The sequence below is a fragment of the Nycticebus coucang genome, chromosome 9, assembly GCF_027406575.1.
Source record: "Nycticebus coucang isolate mNycCou1 chromosome 9, mNycCou1.pri, whole genome shotgun sequence".
Taxonomy (NCBI): Eukaryota; Metazoa; Chordata; class Mammalia; order Primates; family Lorisidae; genus Nycticebus; species Nycticebus coucang.
In genome coordinates, this window is record NC_069788.1 from 41304907 (window position 1) to 41323270 (window position 18364).

The 18364-nt window shown below is 45.2% G+C and overlaps 1 protein-coding gene and 1 non-coding gene across 3 annotated transcripts in view; one reads left to right on the forward strand and one right to left on the reverse strand.

Moving 5' to 3' along the window:
* BTBD9 (BTB domain containing 9) overlaps positions 1 to 18364 on the forward strand; it is a 478407-nt gene that overhangs the window by 434794 nt on the left and 25249 nt on the right. The gene's annotated exons all lie outside the window — the stretch shown is intronic.
* On the reverse strand, positions 9822 to 9900 carry LOC128595201 (small nucleolar RNA SNORD45). Its single transcript, XR_008382850.1, has one exon. It is a non-coding gene; the product is annotated as a small nucleolar RNA SNORD45 (small nucleolar RNA).

The following is an 18364-nucleotide window of genomic DNA, read 5'->3' on the forward strand; positions in this document are numbered from 1 at the left end:
GACATGGGCCACATTTATTAGAATGGAACAGAACATTTCAGGAAGGGTTTGGCAGTGGAAGGTGGTGAAAGTCAGTATAAGCCAATGGGGCCAGAGACAAATAGCACAGCCTAGAAGCTGGCTCTTACTTAGGGTGTGTTCTGGGCAAGTGATGGCAAGTTCAGAAACAGACTGTAGCCCAATGAGGGCTGGAAGCTCATGTCAGGACTTTAGGCCTTTTTAGGGTTCAGGAGATTGGGTTGCCCACAGTCTGCTTTTGTATAGTCCCTAAGTTAAGAATAGTTTTTACATTTTTAAAGGTTGCAAAAAAGAATAAGATGAGACAGAAACCTATGGGGCCTGCAGGGTCTAAAATATCTACTATCTGGCCATTTATAGAAAAAGTTAGCCAACCACGGGGGTAGGCACAGACTTGAATATAGAATCATTATCGGAACCTGAGGTAGGAGATATTGTTGAATTTCTGAACTGATAGTCAGTTCTTAGGACCCAGGTATAACCAGAGCAGGATTCAGTGACTCACCTAACTGCTGAGTCACTTCCTATATTTCCCTTTTCCAGAGAGAAGACTGAAGGTGGAGCCTGGGATAGAGTCAGCATGTAAAAGAGGGTCAGTTGGGTCCTGCAGCAGACAGGACATCCCCCAAGGACACAGGAGCAGAGTAACACCTTACATTCATAGAGATAAATTGTAGTGACTCTCCCAGCCTCTGTCTCATTTGACTTTGACAACCACCTACAGGAAAAGGTTTTCCAGGTGTGAGAGCATAGACCCAAGTGATTCACCTAAGCAAGCAGCCAGTGAGGGGCAAAACCTGGGCCCAAACTCAGATGTGTGAATCCTAGTCTGGTGGACCTTACATTCCATCAGAGCCCCTCTCCCATCATAGTAATCCTGAGTCAGCAAATGTCTTTACCTGGCTAGGATACCTGTCGAGTACTTCTGAGAGTTGCCTTTGGAACCTTTCTGCCCACAGTATTACCTCCGTATCAGTCACTGCCAATAAAATTATCTCCTAAGGCTTCCGGATTCTCTTCCTTGAAAGCCTCCCATGATTTTCCAACTTGTTGCCTTCTGCCTAGTGGATATAGGCCTGACGTCTTTGTTATGGAACAGCGATACTCAAAGTCTAACCCCTAGGCCATCAGCATTACCTGGGAACAGGTTTAAAATGCAGACTCTCAAACCCCACCTGACACCACTGAATCTGAAACTCTTAAGAGTGGGGCCAGCAGCCTGTTTTAGCATGCCCTCCAGGTGATGCTGAACTTTCCAAGTTCACCGCGAGAATGTGCTTTGCTATGGTTTCAAATAGAGAGTTCTGCTGACTTGATGGAAAAAACAACAGCTGAATGATAGAACAGCTGAAATTTCATCTGTCTGTTCATCTCACACCCCACAAGCCCTTCAGGACTGCCCAGCAGGACACCAGCATGATCCTGATGGTGGCAGAGCCATCGCAAAGGGAGGAGATGAGGAGATCATCTGGCAACTATAGAAAAACCTACTTTGTGCTTTCACACACTTGGTTGAACTTTTCAAAAATATTGACTAAACAACTTGCCTGCTGTGATTACCAACAGCTCTATTTGACAGTCTTTGACAGAAAGCCAATGGGCATGTGCGACGTCATCTTGTGCTAACAAGGCCTTCATTAGCAGCTTTGGAGGGGATGCGTGCACTCCCGGAACTGGAAGAGTGATTCCTGTCACTGTGCTGTTCACTGGGGCATTGGTAAACTGTTCGCTGAGCGAGCCCAGAGGCAGACATTGAAGCCTGCTTGTACGTATCTGTCACTCTGAGGGTTTTTTATGTTCCGATCTCCAGGAACACAAATAATATTCTTTCTAAGCCACTCCAAAATACAAGTGATAGAAAATATCATGGAAAAGGTGAATTGCCAGACAGTAAGCCCTTATGACCAAGAGCTTATTCATAAAACGATGACCAATTTATTGCACACATTCAGCGCTGGCTTTCTGAGATTAATAGCTGATCTATCTGATTTGAAAGCCTGACAATAGAATCAGAAAGAGTTACTGGTCAGTTTTCTTACCCATCCCCTTCGCCCAGCAACCTTCCTCCTCAAGAAATAATATAGAAAAATAAGCTGATTTAGCTTCAGCAACAGCCTATGGTATTTTATTGCAGGAGATTTCCATGTGCCAAAGATAACTTTTAACCTTGTTGAATGCAATTTGACTTCTTGGCATTTGCCTCCAACTTTACAAAACCCTCAGGGCAGGGGACTAGCACAGTGAAAAGGGGTAGATTGAAATGCGATCCGAAAGGAAGCCATATTTTCTTGTGTCTTGTGGCTGCTTGTTTACTATGAAGTAGTAAAGCAGTCATTGTTTGATATCTTAGCCTTGGGGGCATGAACAAAATTCAAAGCAGGTGTTAAGAAATACACTGCATTAAATCTTGGGCACAAAACATACACAGGAAACCTACCTTTGCAAACTGTGAGGAGAGAATCTCTGAGGTTGCTAGGCTGAAGGGAATTGGGATTCCTCACAAAGAGCCAGGGATCTCCCATGCAGCCTCCTTCCACACTTTGCTGCTCTGGCCAATTAGAAGGATCTGTTGATTTAGATCAGGCATCCTCAAACTTTTTAAACAGGGGCCCAGTTCACTGTCCCTCAGACCGTGGGAGGGCCAGACTATAGTAAAAAAAACAAACAAAAAAACTATGAACAAATTCCTATGCACACTGCACATATCTTATTTTGAAGTAAAAACATAAAACGGGAACAAATACAATCACACTGCCTCATGTGGCCCGTGGGCCGCAGTTTGAGGGCCCCTGATTTAGATGGTCTGCCACACCCACAGTCTCTTTCTGTGCCCAGCTAAATCCCCCTACTTATCTTACCATCTGATTTTTATGTCAAAATTATTTAGATTATCTAACTTAATATATGAACATAACATAGGTCCTGGTTGCCTGCCTGTCTCATTGTCCACCTGCGTGGTGAGCTCACAGGGAGCCAGCAGGTTTACTCAGTCCTTCCTATACTTTGGTATCAGTGTAATGCCACACATGGCCTGGCTAAAGGTGCTGAGATGTGCAGAAGAAGCAGGGTTGCAGGGGAAGTTCATTCTCACCTGTGTCTAGGTCAGTGTGTGGTAGGAATCCAGGGAAAGGGCCAGAGAGGGACTTGGAACTAGCCAGTGCAGAGTGAGGGGGCCCACCAGAGAAATATGCACCTTTTGTAAGTCTAAGAACAACAAAGATTGGGTGACAAAGGTCTAGGGCAACAAAGATTGCACCCAGAAAGTCATCAATACCAAGTTGAGGGGCAATGGTAGTGATATTTTTTAAAATCAAGAAAATGTTTGAGAAGAAGGAGAAATTATTTTTTTAATTCAACTTTTTTGACAGAAATTGTCCCAGAAGAAAGATTGTTACATGCCACACACTGCCTCACATCAGTCTGAAGATCACTGGCTGTCTTAGAATGCAGAGCTCTGTGTTGAATGTGACAGTTAATGCAAATTCCAGAAAGGGCCTTTATGGGGCCTGCCTCCAACACTTGTCACCTTTTTATTATAGAACTCATACTCAGTTCCAGTATGTTAAATGGCTTTAGGCTAATTCTTGGGTAGCTCTGAGCTATGAGTGATAGTTTTCTTCATAGAGAAACATTTTTTTGGACTCAGGAGATTTTTTTAAGCTTTCCCCAGTCCCCCAATTTCTTACCTGTTCAGCTGCAGATATCAGGCCCTTAATGGCCGAGAGGGAGAGTCTATTTTTAACGTTTGACTGAATATCTCCCTGGTGTGAGGTACGGAACCAATTTGGGATGTCATCACATCTGGAATACCCTCAGGGGCTTAGTGTCATGGTTAGGTATGAAATTGATCAGGTTTGATTCGGAGAATGCCTAGTGATCCTTCTGGAAGGCCACTTGCTGCTTAGCTGTGTGTGCTGTAGCAGGTTTCTGTGGGCAGGGTCCGGGTTTACTTTGCATGGGCTTTTGGTATGAATTTCGATAAAAGCAAACTTTTCTTTAAAAACCTGAAATTCAGGGGCTATTTAGTCTATGTTGTGTTCTAAATCCCTTTGGTATTTTAAACACTAGGAAATGAAATTGCCAAATTCTTAACATTTAAAAACTGGCTCTTGCCCATGCCTAGCTCTCATGTCCTAGCATGCATCTGGAGGGAGTGTGCTCCTGGGCAAGCAGGGGCAGACACTGGACAGTCCCTCAGAGACTGACTCTTCAGAGTCAGCCTGCTGTCCTCCCAGGCTAGAGGAGTGGCTTCGTCATGAAGTCAGTAATTTGTGTAGCATGGTGTTTGCTGGGGTCAGGGAAGCCCCTGGGGAACAACAGCACATGGAATTTCCTCTCTCCCTCCAGAGATGCCTGCTGGCAGAAAGTGTGGCTGAGCAGCTGGCTCTGTCTTGGCCCTTTAGTGAAGACCTAGACCCTGGTTTTTGTATATTTCAGGCACATTTCAGCAAAATTCCCTCGCTCCCAGAGTAGGCTCTGGAGCCTGTGCAGGGCCACGCCCACTGTGTAGTCCTAGCTGACCCTTTCTAGACTCCCTGACTTACTGATTTCCCCCCTGGACATCAGCCAGCCCTGGGCCACCTGAGAAGGGTCAGTTGGTGGACTGCCAGTGGTGCTGGCAGAATGTTGGTGCACACTGTGCCTGGCTCCTGAGGTCTGCTCTGAGGGTTCGTGCCCAGGGACAGGTGGACTGACAATGGTGCTGGCAGAATGTTGGTGCACACACTCTGCCCGGCTCCTGGGGTCTGCTCTGAAAGTTCATTCCCAGGGACAGTAGGAGTTGTGGCCCCCCAAACAAGTGGCAGCAAGAGTTTATTTGCCGACTGCACAAACATACACCTGCTCACAGCAGACAGGGTTGAGCCCCAGTGAATTTTTTATACAAAATCCATATTATTAGAGCCTTCTAGAGCTCCAAGGATATGAGCAGAACATGGATAATTTGAGGGTAAGGACCCCCAACCTCCCATTTCAATACTATATCTCATGGGTTGGTTTGTTAAGGTTCTTTGAAGCTCTAGATCCCTAAACTTTGAGCAAGATTATCTTAGATAGTGGCTGTTTCTGAACCCAGTTCTTATTCTTATTGGACTCTGGAGATTTCTTAAGATTTCCCCAGGCCCCCAATTTCTTATCTGTTCAGCTGCAAATATCAGGCCCTAAATGGCTGCTTGAAAAGTTCTAATCTGAATGTTGCAACATGAAATCTAACTGACAAAGGCTCCTAAAGAATGCCGTTAGCCCTGAGGGGATGAGGGGAGGTGAGCTTTTAAATTTAGGAACTCAGAGGTGCATGACCCACTTGGTGTTTGGGAGGCTCTGGAACTCCTGACAAGGAGTAGCAGAGTGTTCAAGATGTGCTCTCCCTGAGAAGTCCCAGATTTCCCTCTCTTATCTGATGATCTCTTGGAGATGGCAGATAATAGATGAAGGAATTGGTCTTTAATTATAAGATCCAAATGCGGCAGAAACCCCATTAGAAAGAACACATCTCCTCAAAAGACTCACATTTAGAACTGTTTCAACACAGTTGAAATTTGTGAGGGAAACCATAAAACCTTGTAAGAAAGAAATGCCAGACCAAGAGGGTGCTTGATAGGCACTAATATGATTGACCCAGCCTCCCTGTTTCTACACCACAATCAAGCTCTCACTCAGATGCTGAGACTCACACTCTCTCTCTCATTCACCACCACTTGTGTACAAACATAGATACAAAGACAGAAAGAAACATGAATTTGCTTTTTTTCTGCGTGATACTGAAAACCATTGCGTTTCTAGCACAGCTGCTGCTACAGGAGCAAGAAAGCACTTGGCCCTGGCGTCTGTTTATGTGTTTGAGCAGAGGAGCGATTTTTGTTGCAAGAAGCTCTAAGTGAGACAGACACAGTCAGAGAATAAGAGACAGAGAGATAATTATCTAAATTATGTTCGTGCTATCGAATATAGTTAAAATGTAATTAAATATGACTGGGCTAGCAGGATGTAAGGCAAGCTTTGGAATGCTAATCATCAATTACCACATCCCTTTAGGGGAATCAAAAAGGCTTGTATGGCAGAGGATGGGAGAAGGAGCTTGAGGATGGGGACTGAGATGTGGAGTAACAGAACAACCCCACCCTCCGTTCCTCCAGTAGTCATTCAAACACTCAACGAATGTCCCTGGGACATGTACCTTTCTGTAGATGCAACAGGGGTTAGAAGCTTTCATTTCAACTTGTATGAGGAGGGTCCTGACCTTCTCTTTGAGAGGCAGCCCCTCTAAAAGGGGAAATTATGCTATGAGAAGAGAAGGTAAAACTCAAGACTGGCTTGTGTTAGAGCAGTAAACAAGTGCATTTATCAGAGAGAGGTCTGAAGTTCCCTCTCTGCTAGAATGCCTAAAATGCCCACCTGAGATCCAGGAATCCCAGGTGGGAAGTCAAGAGGAAGGCTGAGGGGCTGTAATCAGGACAGGATGCCATGTGTCCACCCTACCCCGTCCTCAGCCTGCACCCTAAAGTCACCTGAGGTGCTTAACCCAAATTCTTGAATTTTAATTGGTCTGGGAGTTGGGAGCTTTAGAAGCTGCGCAGGTGTTTCTCATGTGCCACCAAGGTTAAGAATTGCTGGCCTACCCAGCACCAAATTCCTACTCCCCGCAGCCAGAGGAAGATGAGCAGCAGGACTGAAGACTGCATCAGTTCTTACATCCCTCCAGGAACCTCAGTTGTACCTATCTTGAGGTCAAGAAAGAACAGTGTGAGAATATATATCTGTTATTAAATTTTTTTTTTTTTTTTGTGGTTTTTGGCCGGGGCTGGGTTTGAACCCGCCACCTCCGGCATATGGGACTGGTGCCCTACTCCTTGAGCCACAGGCATGAATTTTTTAAAAACTGAAACATAATTTTTATGTCAATTCTGGTGCTAGATCCCCCAAAGAAGTGTGAGGTTGGTGGGATTCCTGTACAAGAGTTAAAATCTTAAATCATTCCATTTTCACAGCACCTGAGCTCTTGCTAAGACTGGGGTAGAAAGCTAGCCACCTCCGTGGGCTGGGTGGGTGATGTCAGGAAGTGAAGCAGGCCAGGGCAGACTCCAGGGAGTGAGCGAGATCACCAGAATCTCTGCTCCACTCCAGCCACTGTCGCCAACAGCATGCAGGAAAGAGGACCCATGTAAGCCAGATGCTCTGGTTTCAAGAGAAACCAGAAGTCTGTATTTTGATAAGTGATAGCTGGCTTAACTTTCTAAAAATACTCTAATAAACCCGAAAAATACATCTGCCTACCTCTTTTGTGCATCTTCTGATCTCAGTGAGCCTTTGGCTGATCAGAATGTGACCAATCACTAACCCCATGGCTCTGTTACCCTGCTGCCTCAGGTCTGCAGTCAGATGTCCATGGAATAGAAGCCATACTCTGTAAAATAATTTAAAGATGTTTATTCTGAACCCAAAGACATTTATTCATGGCCCAAAGCCATGCCCTGAAGCCTGGAGCAAATAGACTAGGTGTGGTGGGTTACAGTTTGGTATTATAAACTTCAGGGAGATGGGAATTACAGGTTATAGGTGGGTTTAAAGATTCTTTAGTTGACAATTGGCTAAGAGTTAGGCTTTATCTAAAAAATCTGGAGCAACGGTTCTCAACCTATGGGTTGTGACCTCTTCGGGGGTCGAACGACCCTTTCACAGGGGTCACTTAAGACCATCCTGCATATCAGATGTTTACATTACGATTCATAACAGTAGCAAAATTACAGTTATGAAGTAGCAATGAAAATAATTTTATGGTTGAGGTCACCACGACACAACGAACTGTATTAAAGGGTTGCGACATTAGGAAGGTTGAGAACTACTGACTAGAGTCATCAGAAAGAAATACTTGCGTTAAGATTAGGATCTGTTATACATGGACATGGTTTTAAGGGCCCATATATTTGGTGTATAAATTAAGGACCTGCATACCCTTAGGCCTGTTAATGTGCTATGAAGGATCTCCAAGAAGAGAGGGGAGATGATGAGGCATTTCTGACCATTCTGTGGCTCCTCTTGGCCAAGAGGGGTCCAGTCAGTTAGCTGCTAGAGGGTTTTTTTTTTTTCTGGTAGAGACAGAGTCTCACTTTACTGCCCTCAGTAGAGTGCCGTGGCGTCACACAGCTCACAGCAACCTCCAGCTGTTGGGCTTATGTGATTCTCCTGCCTCAGCCTCCAGAGCAGCTGGGACTACAGGCGGCCTCCACAATGCCCGGCTATTTTTTTGTTGCAGTTCGGCCGGGGCTGCATTCGAACCCACCACCCTCGGTATATGGGGCCGGCGCCCTACTCACTGAGCCACAGGCACCGCCCTAGAGGGGTTTTATTTTAAAATAAAAACCATAAGTTTTTATTTCAGAACAATTTGGTCCCATTTTTCCTAAGCCTGGCATATAGAGAGTTCTCCATAAATGGTTGTGAACAAACCATGGACAAACAGGCTGAATGGAGAGAGCCCAGAATTCTTTGTAAGTCTGGGCAGCAAGAGAGCTATCAAATCCAGTTGAATGTCTTACAGAACTTACCGCTGTGCCAGGTGAGACAGAGGCCCGCACACTAAAGCTTCACTTTAGGCTGGTGTCAGAGATTGAGGTTGAGGGAACTCTTTAGAAGGGAATAAACAGAACCCAGGTTGATTTCGCTTCTCTGCTGCATAGAGCACCCTGTCTTGCTCTGCTTCTGAGGATCAGTGAGGAAAGACACACAGGCCCAATTTAAGAGCTGTTAAAACATAGTAATTCCCATTACCTAGTGTTGCAGAAAATGCTCCCACCCTTGCATGCCCAGTCCATACATCATCTTTAGGTATGTTTAAAGAGATGAATGTAGTCCTTGGCCCATCACAACAATGCGCCAGATAGGAAGAACAGCACGCTTGGAGGGACGGCGGGCAGCTGTGGGGTCAGCGCAGGAGGCACACTCACAAAGAACTGTCAGAGGGATCTTCAGGCAAGTTTCCGTGTTCACTCACGGCCTTTAATACCCATCACATCTCAGTGCCACATGATTTGGAGAGGGCGCTGCCGTCACTGCTATAAGCTCAGTTGACAGCAGACAGCCTTTATTATTTCTTGCCTTTTTGAGACTCTTTTCCAAGGGTTCATGCTTGCCTTCCAGCCCTGCTCCCAAAGGTTGTAAATAAATCTGTTCTTCACATACCCTTTCCATTCCTTGTCACTGTGGGCTTCGCTCCTCTTCCTGGCTCTGCTTTTTTTTTACTTTAAATTTTTTTTGTCTAAGTTATACATGGACATGGTTTTAAGAGCCAGATAGAACCACAAGACTTGTAACAAAAAGCAGCAGTCTCCTGCTTCACTCTTCCCTACCCCAAGTCCCATTCTCTAAGAAGCAACTGCTTTTTTTCCCTCTTTTAAACAAAAAATTAATATTTTGAAAAGATATTCATAGAAAATACATTTAATGTGATTTAAATAATAAAACGTCTCCCTTCTAGCTCCCTCTGCCTCCAGAGATGTACATGCCAGATGTGTGCACCCTGTGTGGGTGGTTCACAGCTATACTCCCAGTGCTTTGGAAGACCAGCCTGGGCAACACAATGAGACCTATCTCTACAAACAAGTAAAAAATTAGACTGATGTGGTGGTACACACCTGTACTTCTAGCTACGCAGAAGGCTGATCAGGAGGACAACCTGGGTCTAGGAGTTCAAGGTTACAAAGGGGTGTGATTATGCCACTGCATTCCAACCTGGTTGACAGAGCGAGAACCTGTCCCTTAAGAAAGGTAAAATGAAAACAACTGTGTTCTCCCGTTTTGTTTTCTCCAAGGTCTCTGTGTAATTTTAAAACTCACATCAACTTTGGAATTAGCTAATGCATGCCATGATTAATTACATCACTGACCTCAGGGATTTTTTTGTAAATACAAATTTTCTATACCTTAGAGCTTCCTTGAGTTTCCCTCCCTCTCCCACTCCAGCTGCATAGTCTGTCATTATAGGGATAGGAACCTGCCGTAATCTACTTAACCAGCCCCTCTGTGAGCCTTCAGGTTGTTTCTCTTCTCTCGCTGTTCAGACAGTACTGCAGTGCAGTCCTATTCCTGCTATTTCTCTCTGGGCAGGGGAATAGCAAACCTAGGGCTATGTCCGTCTACCATCCTTCTAGTTGGACCATCCCCCACCGTGTACCATCCTCCTCCTGGGGCCCACCCCACTCCCACCTTGTCTAATATAACATAAGATCTTGGGCAAACATGTTTATCTCTTTTAGTCCTCTTTTTTTCATCCACGCCTTCATATTCTAAGCCTAGTCTGCTCTTTCTTAATTCCATCACTGAAAATACCTATCGTGGTCTTACTTTGAAAGGTAAGAATTTAGCCTTGTTACCCTTTCCCCTCTCAAGCACATGCAGGCTCCTTTCTCCCCTAACTTCCTGCTTATACAGATCACAGTTTTTCTTTGTATCAAACCATTGTCAGCATTGCTCAGACCCAAGCCATGTAGTGCCCTACAGTCACCTTCCTTGTCCTGTCATTTGTTTTCTCCTAGATGCTTAGTTTTCTGTGTATCTATCATTTGTTAATTTTCTATGTGCTCTTCACTGATTCTTCTGCCTAACTTTTGTCAGAACAGCACAAACTCTCCCACCCTGACCTGACACATCCCGTCAGTTACTTCTTTCTCCCTTGAGACTTCCCCCTTGGAGCCACTTGCTTCCACTCTGCAGTTTGGACTGGTTCTCTGGGCCTGCTGTGCAGCTGTTATCCTGGGAGTTGCTGTCCCACCATCCCAGGAATTCCCCTTCCTTTATTCTATGCCAGATACTCCCATTTTCTGGATCCCATACCTTCTCTGGTATTAGTTCAATTATTTGGGGGAGCACATTTTCTGGTAGAGCCTTGTGAATGCATTGGGGGTGGATTTTTGAGATTTATGTCTGAATGAAGGTTTCTTCAGTCCTCTCACTTGACTGGTAATTTGGCTGAGAACTAATTTTTCCCTCAGTGCTTCAAAAATCCAAAAGAAAATGAGGGAAGTGCTCATTTTCTTTTAACCCAATGTGTTGCATTTGAAAACCCTCCTGTGACTCTGATTCTCAGGTCTGTGTGTTGACTGCCCCTTCCCCTCCAGAAGCACTGAAGATCGTCTAGACTAGAGTTTCTCAGTACTGGCCTGGGCCTTTTTGTTTATTGTAGTGACTACTGCAAATTTAAGTTCTTTGTATCTGGGAAAATTTCTCATGATGAGAACTTCAGTGACTCCTTAGCTCATATTTTCTCTATTTTCTTGCTGGCACATCTGCTAACTGAATAGCATACCTCCTAGTTTTATCCTCTCATTCTGTTTATCCTTTTTTTTTTTTTTTCTTTCTGTTTTCTATCTTTGTTGTTTTGTTTGACATTCTGGGAATGTCCTCAACTTAAGTTTCTAACCTATTTGTTCAATTATTTAATTTACCTCAGAGTTTTAATTTACAGGAGTACTTTCCTATTCTCCAAATGTTCCTTTTTATAATCTTTTTATTTTTATTTCAAGGGCATAATACTTTCTTTTATCTTTCTAACAATAATTTGGGTTTTTTCCCCCTAAAGTTTTATTCTGCTTACTGAATTGTATCTGTATTGTCTGAGTTACATTTTTCCTCCGTATTTGCTTATGTTCTTACCTCTCATGTTAGAATCTTTCTTTGGTGATCCTTGGCTGGCTGTTCACCTTTAAATGTTAGACACTGAGAAAGCTGGCTGGAAGCTTTTTGGGCTGCGTTGATGGTTACCAGGCATGGCCGGTGTTTCCTGGGCAGACCCAGCACACACACAGTGCTTTCTGGGCCTTTCCCTGGATGTGCTTCAGGATCTGCTTGGCCATTTCCTCCAGTCATGTACATCCTGGCTCAGTTGTCAATTTACCAGAGAGACCTTCCTTAAATATGTTAACTAAAGCCGTGTGTCCCCCTCAATCTATTTATACTTCTGTATTTTTCTCCATAGCCCCTCTTTAACTCTTATTGTTTTTTTTTTCTTTGTCTTCCACTAGAATGTAAGCTCCTTAGGTTCTAAAATGGGCCTATTCCACAGTAGGCACTTGATAAATGTTTATGGAATGAAGGAGGGAGAAACAAAGAGAAGGAAGATAGGTCATTATCTCTAGGTCTGTCCTCTTGAGCTCTTCAGAGTCTCCAGAGAGGGACCCCTCCAGCCTCTTGCCATGGGAGTTCAGCCTGGATCACAGTGACCTAAAAGCTAAGATAGGGAAAGGGGTGAGATTGGGCGGGGGTGTCCTTTCCATGTGACATCCCGCTCTCAGCTGCTGCAGGATTCCACCCTCTGCTGTGCCTGGTGCCCCAAGAGTCCAGACTTTCTCTGTCAGGGTCTCCAGAGTGAAATACCTGTCTGCTGTCAAGGTAGAAGCGGACTCCTCCACAGGCCCCGCTGTGCAAGAAGAAGGGGAGAGGATTTGGCGAGTGCACCATTCCTTACGCCTGCCTTCTGCAGCTCTCCTCATCTGGGAGATGGCTGCTGACTCATGGCTCCAGGGCTCTTCATGTGAGTCCACGTGCTTCCTGTGTGTCTGCTCTCTCACGTGCTGACACAGAAAGATGCCACATCTCCACATCTGTCCTCTTTGTTTACTTTCTGGCCATGCCTGTGCGTGTCTGTGTGTGCATGCATGGTGTGATATTTTACACATATATTTGATGGGAAACATCCATGAAATTTCTTTACTGCCTTTTGGTAGAGGGAACAAAGGTTAAGCCTTGTGTCCCATTCACTGTGTTTACCTGCCAGTCTGGTCCTGCCCTAATTCTTTTCTCTGTCTTCTAGTATTCAACAGGTTTGCTGCAGGAAGTTTCTGATATTTACATTCTCTTTAAAGTTATGCAGTAGAGTCAAATAATTTTCCAGATTCAAGAAGACTGGGTACTCTTACCCTTGGCATAGGATCCAGAATCCCCAGAGAAGGTGGGCCAGGGAGAGCTGTTCTCAGCTGAGCCCTGCCATCTTCCTTTTCTCCCGTCACCCTTGGGCCTGTGCGGGACCCTCATCATCCAGAACCATTCACACAGACCTTCCTGTACCAAGGCCAACCACACGCTCCTCCCCATCCAGCGGCTGGCCTGTCCTCTTCTTCCTCCTGGCAGAGCCAGCAGCACCACGTGGCAAATCTACTTCCCTTTCAGCGAACAAACTCCAGTTTTCCCTCTAATTTTCTTATTTGCGGTGTAGTTCATTCCACCTCTGGCAAATTACTTCTCACATAAACAGAAACGTAGTTTTAATCCCTGCCTTCTCTCTTTTCTTTTTATCTCAAGAACCATTTAAAATACATATAGAATAAGTAGTAATATAAGACTCACGTACTCATTCCCCAGAATTGACCGTGGTTAATATTTTTTGTTTACACTTCAAGACTTTTTACTTTAATCAAAGAAATGAAATATTCCAGTTAATGTTGAAATCTCCTTTGTTCCCCATCAATAGTGCCAATTCTCACCCTCTCCCCAGAGACAGCCACTGCCATGAATTTAGCTTCTATCCTTGCAGAATATTTAACAATATCTTACAGGCATCTGCGTTTCCATGACTAACACATACAGTTTTATGTGTAATCCAGCATTGTATGTGTTATTCTGTAACTTAGGTATTGCCTTCTCTGTTTTAGATCACTCTCCCCACGTTGACCTTTTTGTGGAGAGAGCACCTCTCCTCTTTCCTTGGCCGTATGACAGTGTACAGACATGATAGTAACAGCTAGCAGGTACTGTGCCTTTAGCATGTTCCAAGCCCCTTGTGCTTTTTCGTGGAATCCTCACGACCCCTGATGGTTAGTTTCCACCCCCATTATACGTAACAAACACGGACTCCAGGAATCTGTGCCTGCCTGAGGTCAGCTAGTGATCCGCTATGTATGATCCCTGAAGTCAGCTAGCGATCCGCTACGTATGATCCCTGAGGTCAGCTAGCGATCCGCCACGTATGATCCCTGAGGTCAGCTAGCGATCCGCCACGTATGATCCCTGAGGTCAGCTAGCGATCCGCCACGTATGATCCCTGAGGTCAGCTAGCGATCCGCCACGTATGTTCCCTGAGGTCAGCTAGCGATCCGCCACGTATGATCCCTGAGGTCAGCTAGCGATCCACTATGTAAGATCCCTGAGGTCAGCTAGTGATCCACTATGTATGATCCCTGAGTTTCTGGCCACTGAGGTTTTTCAGCCCAGGAGTCAGGACACATAAGTGAGGTGTCAGTAATACTCCGGAACCCAGGGGATAGTGAATAGTGCCTCAGCCTCTCAATTATCTGGAAGTTCTTCATCGTGCCCGTTCTGGAAAGAGCTCAAGCTACTGGTCATTAAGTCTGGCTCCTGTTGTTGACACCTCACCTGACAGCCCTGGTACATTGCACAGGTCACTTATCTTCTCTCTGCCTCAGTTTTCTCTTGTCTGAAATGGGATTCAAATTGGTGGCATGAACGGGTGAGAGGGATCGTGAGAGTGAGGCACTTTATAAGCCACGTGGTGGTCTGTGGGTGGGAGAGGCTTTCAGGATGACACACTTGGCCCATTTGTGCACTTTTCTTAGGATCAGACCACTTACAACATTCCAGCCACGTTGCCACGATTTTATATGCATTACAGTGTTAAATCCTCATTCCTCAAGCACCAGCTTTAGAAAGATCGTTGTAAATCCCTTGTTTTTCTGGCTTAATTACTACTATGGCAACAACATCATTTTTTCTTCCTTTTTAAACATCATATCCATAGTATTTCAGCCTCATTGCAGGTTAAATTGAGTTTTGTGAGTACGCCTTAGAACCCTGTCCAGATTTATAGCTGTGTTTTTGTGGAAAAATTGCTTCTAAGCGTCAAAAAAACAATTACAAGGAAAGATTTGGAATACCACTGGTTTGTAAGTTGGGACCACTATACTGTTTGCATTGTTCTCTAATTAGTTTGTAAAAAGACAGCTAATCTCCCTGGTGAGATTATAAACTTCTTAAGGATGGGTACTACATCTTGCATAGCTCCCCTGTAACACTCAGCAGGTGCCAAGTTCAAGAATGTAGTCAACAAATACTTGTTAATTCTTCCAAAGCCTCAGCTGCCTGTGTTTCTCCAAGAAGTGGGTGCTGATGCCTGTTCCATCGGGTACCCCTGGGAACCTCTGTGGTGATCACTCTCATATGCTGTCAAACTCGATGGCTCTCCCTGAGGACCACCAACCTCCTCCAGGTTCATTTGATAATTATAATACTAATAAAAATATCAACTTTTTTTTAGTACTTTGCATATGCCATTACTTTGCTGGATGTTTTACATTTCTTAATGTCCTAATTGTCACAAAGTAATTTCAGATAGTTACTTATATTATTCCCGTCTTATAGATGAGGATACTGAGGTCCAGTAGGGTTAAGCAACTTACCTGTGGTCACAGAGGTGGAAAAGTACAAAACTGGCAATCAGAACCAGGCAGCCTGGCTCCAGGGCCTGTGCTCTCAACTACTGTGCTGTACTGGCCCAGTTCATGAAAGACCAGGAGTAAAACCTGCTATCTGGACTGTCACCCAGCGATCTTCTCAATTGGAGATACTGTGCATGCCTAGTAATATAGTGCTGGCATTTTCAATGGCTTCGTCTCATGTGATCTGCATCAAATCTTTGGGTAGTAAGCAAGACAGGTACTTTAAAAAACATGTTTATAGTATATACATTGTACCAACTTCCAACAGTTCAGAAGAGTACAAAAGTAAACTAAATGATTCTTGAAATTCTTCAATCCAAAGCTAAAATCTTGATCAACGTTTTGCCAAACATTCTTACAGGTACCTCTCTTTGAATACATATGTGTATAGAGACATATTTACAAGCAGACATTCTGGGACTTCATTCTAGACGCATTTCTGTGACTAGGTGAAGTGATGTTATTTCCGTCAATACTGAACAAACAGCAAACTACAGCAAACTACAGCTCAGGGAAGAGTAGTGATTTGTCCAGTCAGAGCCAGTGCAGGGTTGGGGCTTCATCCTGTGTAGGTTTCTCTGGTTTTTGGTAAGCTCTCAAAGCAAAGCCCATATTTATTTTTTGACATTTCTGCTTCTGTTCACCTTCTTCCCCCACACTCGCCCCTGGCTCTGAACTTCTTTCCTGAAAGTTTTGCCTAATAAAGAAGAGATTCTAAGTACTCAGTGAGTTATAATATTTATGCAGTTATCAATAAAGCTCAATAAATATGGCAGTGGAGCTTTCACATCTGTGAAACGACAGTGGCGGTTTCCCGGCCCTAGGAAATCTCGGCTGAGGCACTGTCCTTGGAAGTCACACGGTAACTGCAAATGTGTACAGTTGTGGCGATGGCCTTTCCACCGCCATCTTATCATTTCTCTTTCAAGCAACATTTCAAATTATTGTAAAGAAGTTCAGGAGAAATGGAATCTGATAGTTGGGGAGGAGAGACTCTTATGACCTCATCCTAACCTTCCCTTCCTACTGATATTTTGATCTTAGGATTGGTATCCAGTTCTGCTGAAAATGATACCATATATTCAACTCTTAACCTGTGTTAGTGAAAATGAACTCTAATGTGATTAGATATTAATGCAGTCTAATGGAGGACTGGTATTAAATTGAGACCTTCTGATCTTATTACTCCTCAGATGCACCCTCCTGCCCAGCTGCTGCCCTGCCAGCCCTGCTCCCTGGGCAGAGGGTGGGGCTATGGGAGCCCTGTGGAGGGAGAGGGAAGTGGAGGGGATGCAGAGGAGCAGCAGGGAGAGAAAGGAGCTGGGCTCAGCGAGCCACCTGTGCACTGTGGTAGGAGGAGCAGGTGGGACTCCAGGGCCGGAATTCTGGACCTGCGTACACCCTCAGAGCCCCACAAGTGCTGAGGACAAAGAACTTCCACCTATACGGAATTTTACCTTCATGTCCAGAATTGCTTGAAGATCTGACAGGCATGGGGTTAGAAGGCTGGGAAGAACATGCTCACTGCCTCTACTGCCCCCTCCTCACCCCAATCCTTTTTGTTATACTGTGACTGAACCTAATCGATGTCACTGGCTGTTGTCATTTGTCCTGGTTCTGTTTTCCTTTCCTAGAGGCGTGGTCTGAGAAGCAGGCAGTGGTCCAGAGGGTTTGAATGGTATCCTCTAGGGACAGGGATGGGACTCTGATGTTGCACACAGGGCGAACTTTGGCCGGTGACCTGCTGGAGGGAGGATGCAGGTGTGCAGTCAGCGCCACTGCTCAGCTTGGAAGCGATGACTGTGGACACCACACAGGGCCTTGAGGGCCTTCCCTGGCCCACAGGCTGCATCTTGTCCAACAGACTAACCCATGAGAACAGAGGGTCTGGGAGGACAGCAGTGCCCCATCAAGAAAATGGGCCATGAGCGCAAGCCCTGGACATGGTCACTTGGCATCACCTTCATGTATGAATAATAGCATTTTTACAAAGAGGGTGATTTTTCTTATTCTGTTTCTAGAAAATTGCTTTCGGAAGCACAGACTATGCACACAAGATGGTAACGACTTTTTAATGACCTAAAGGGGACTGGTGTCCAGGCAGCAGTGAATCAATCTCAGTGGGAGGTTCATGGTGAGAGAGAAGATGGAACACCTGAAACCAAAGGGGGAAAAACAAACTGCAAAGACATATATTTTCTTTGCTAGCGTTACTTGGTAATTAGACAATTACAGGAAACAGCTTCCCAGCAGCTGGCATTTCTACTGTGAGAGCGGAGGAGGGATGGCAGCAACTGTGAACTCCTCACATTTATTATAGAAAATATTATTGGCGTTTATAGTTGTGAGTGCTGTGCACTCCTCGGGCGCATCCTGATGAGCTGCTGAGTGTTAAACCCAGAGCAGAGCTCCTTCTCCCTGGGTTTGCTGGAGGCCCACTCTGCTGGGTTTTAAGTGGGCTGGCCCTGCCCGTGCTGGCCGGTGAGGAACTGCCCTTGGAATATTGGGGATGCTTCTTGAAACCACCCAGAGACAGGCCAGTCCTGAGAATAGATGGAGGATTGTGTTTGTTTGGAATCAGGAAAGGGGGGCAGAGGCTTGTGGAGAACTTGCCTTCTTCCCCAGGTGTCACCACTCACGTGGGAGGGAGCAGTTAGGTGGTAGGGAGTGACCCCAGTCCACTAAGCCCAAGTGCTGGGACTCTGTCGCCACCCCATGACCTGCCTCACCCAGGTCACATCACTGCCCTCTTCAAAACGCTCATCCTCCCAGAAGCCTCCCTCTTGTTTGCACAGTCAATGGGGCACTGTGGCCATTCTCCCAGCAGCCCTCTGAGGTAGGCCCTATTGTGGCCCCAGTTTATACGTGAGGACTGTATTTTACAAACTCCTGCCAATCATTGTTAT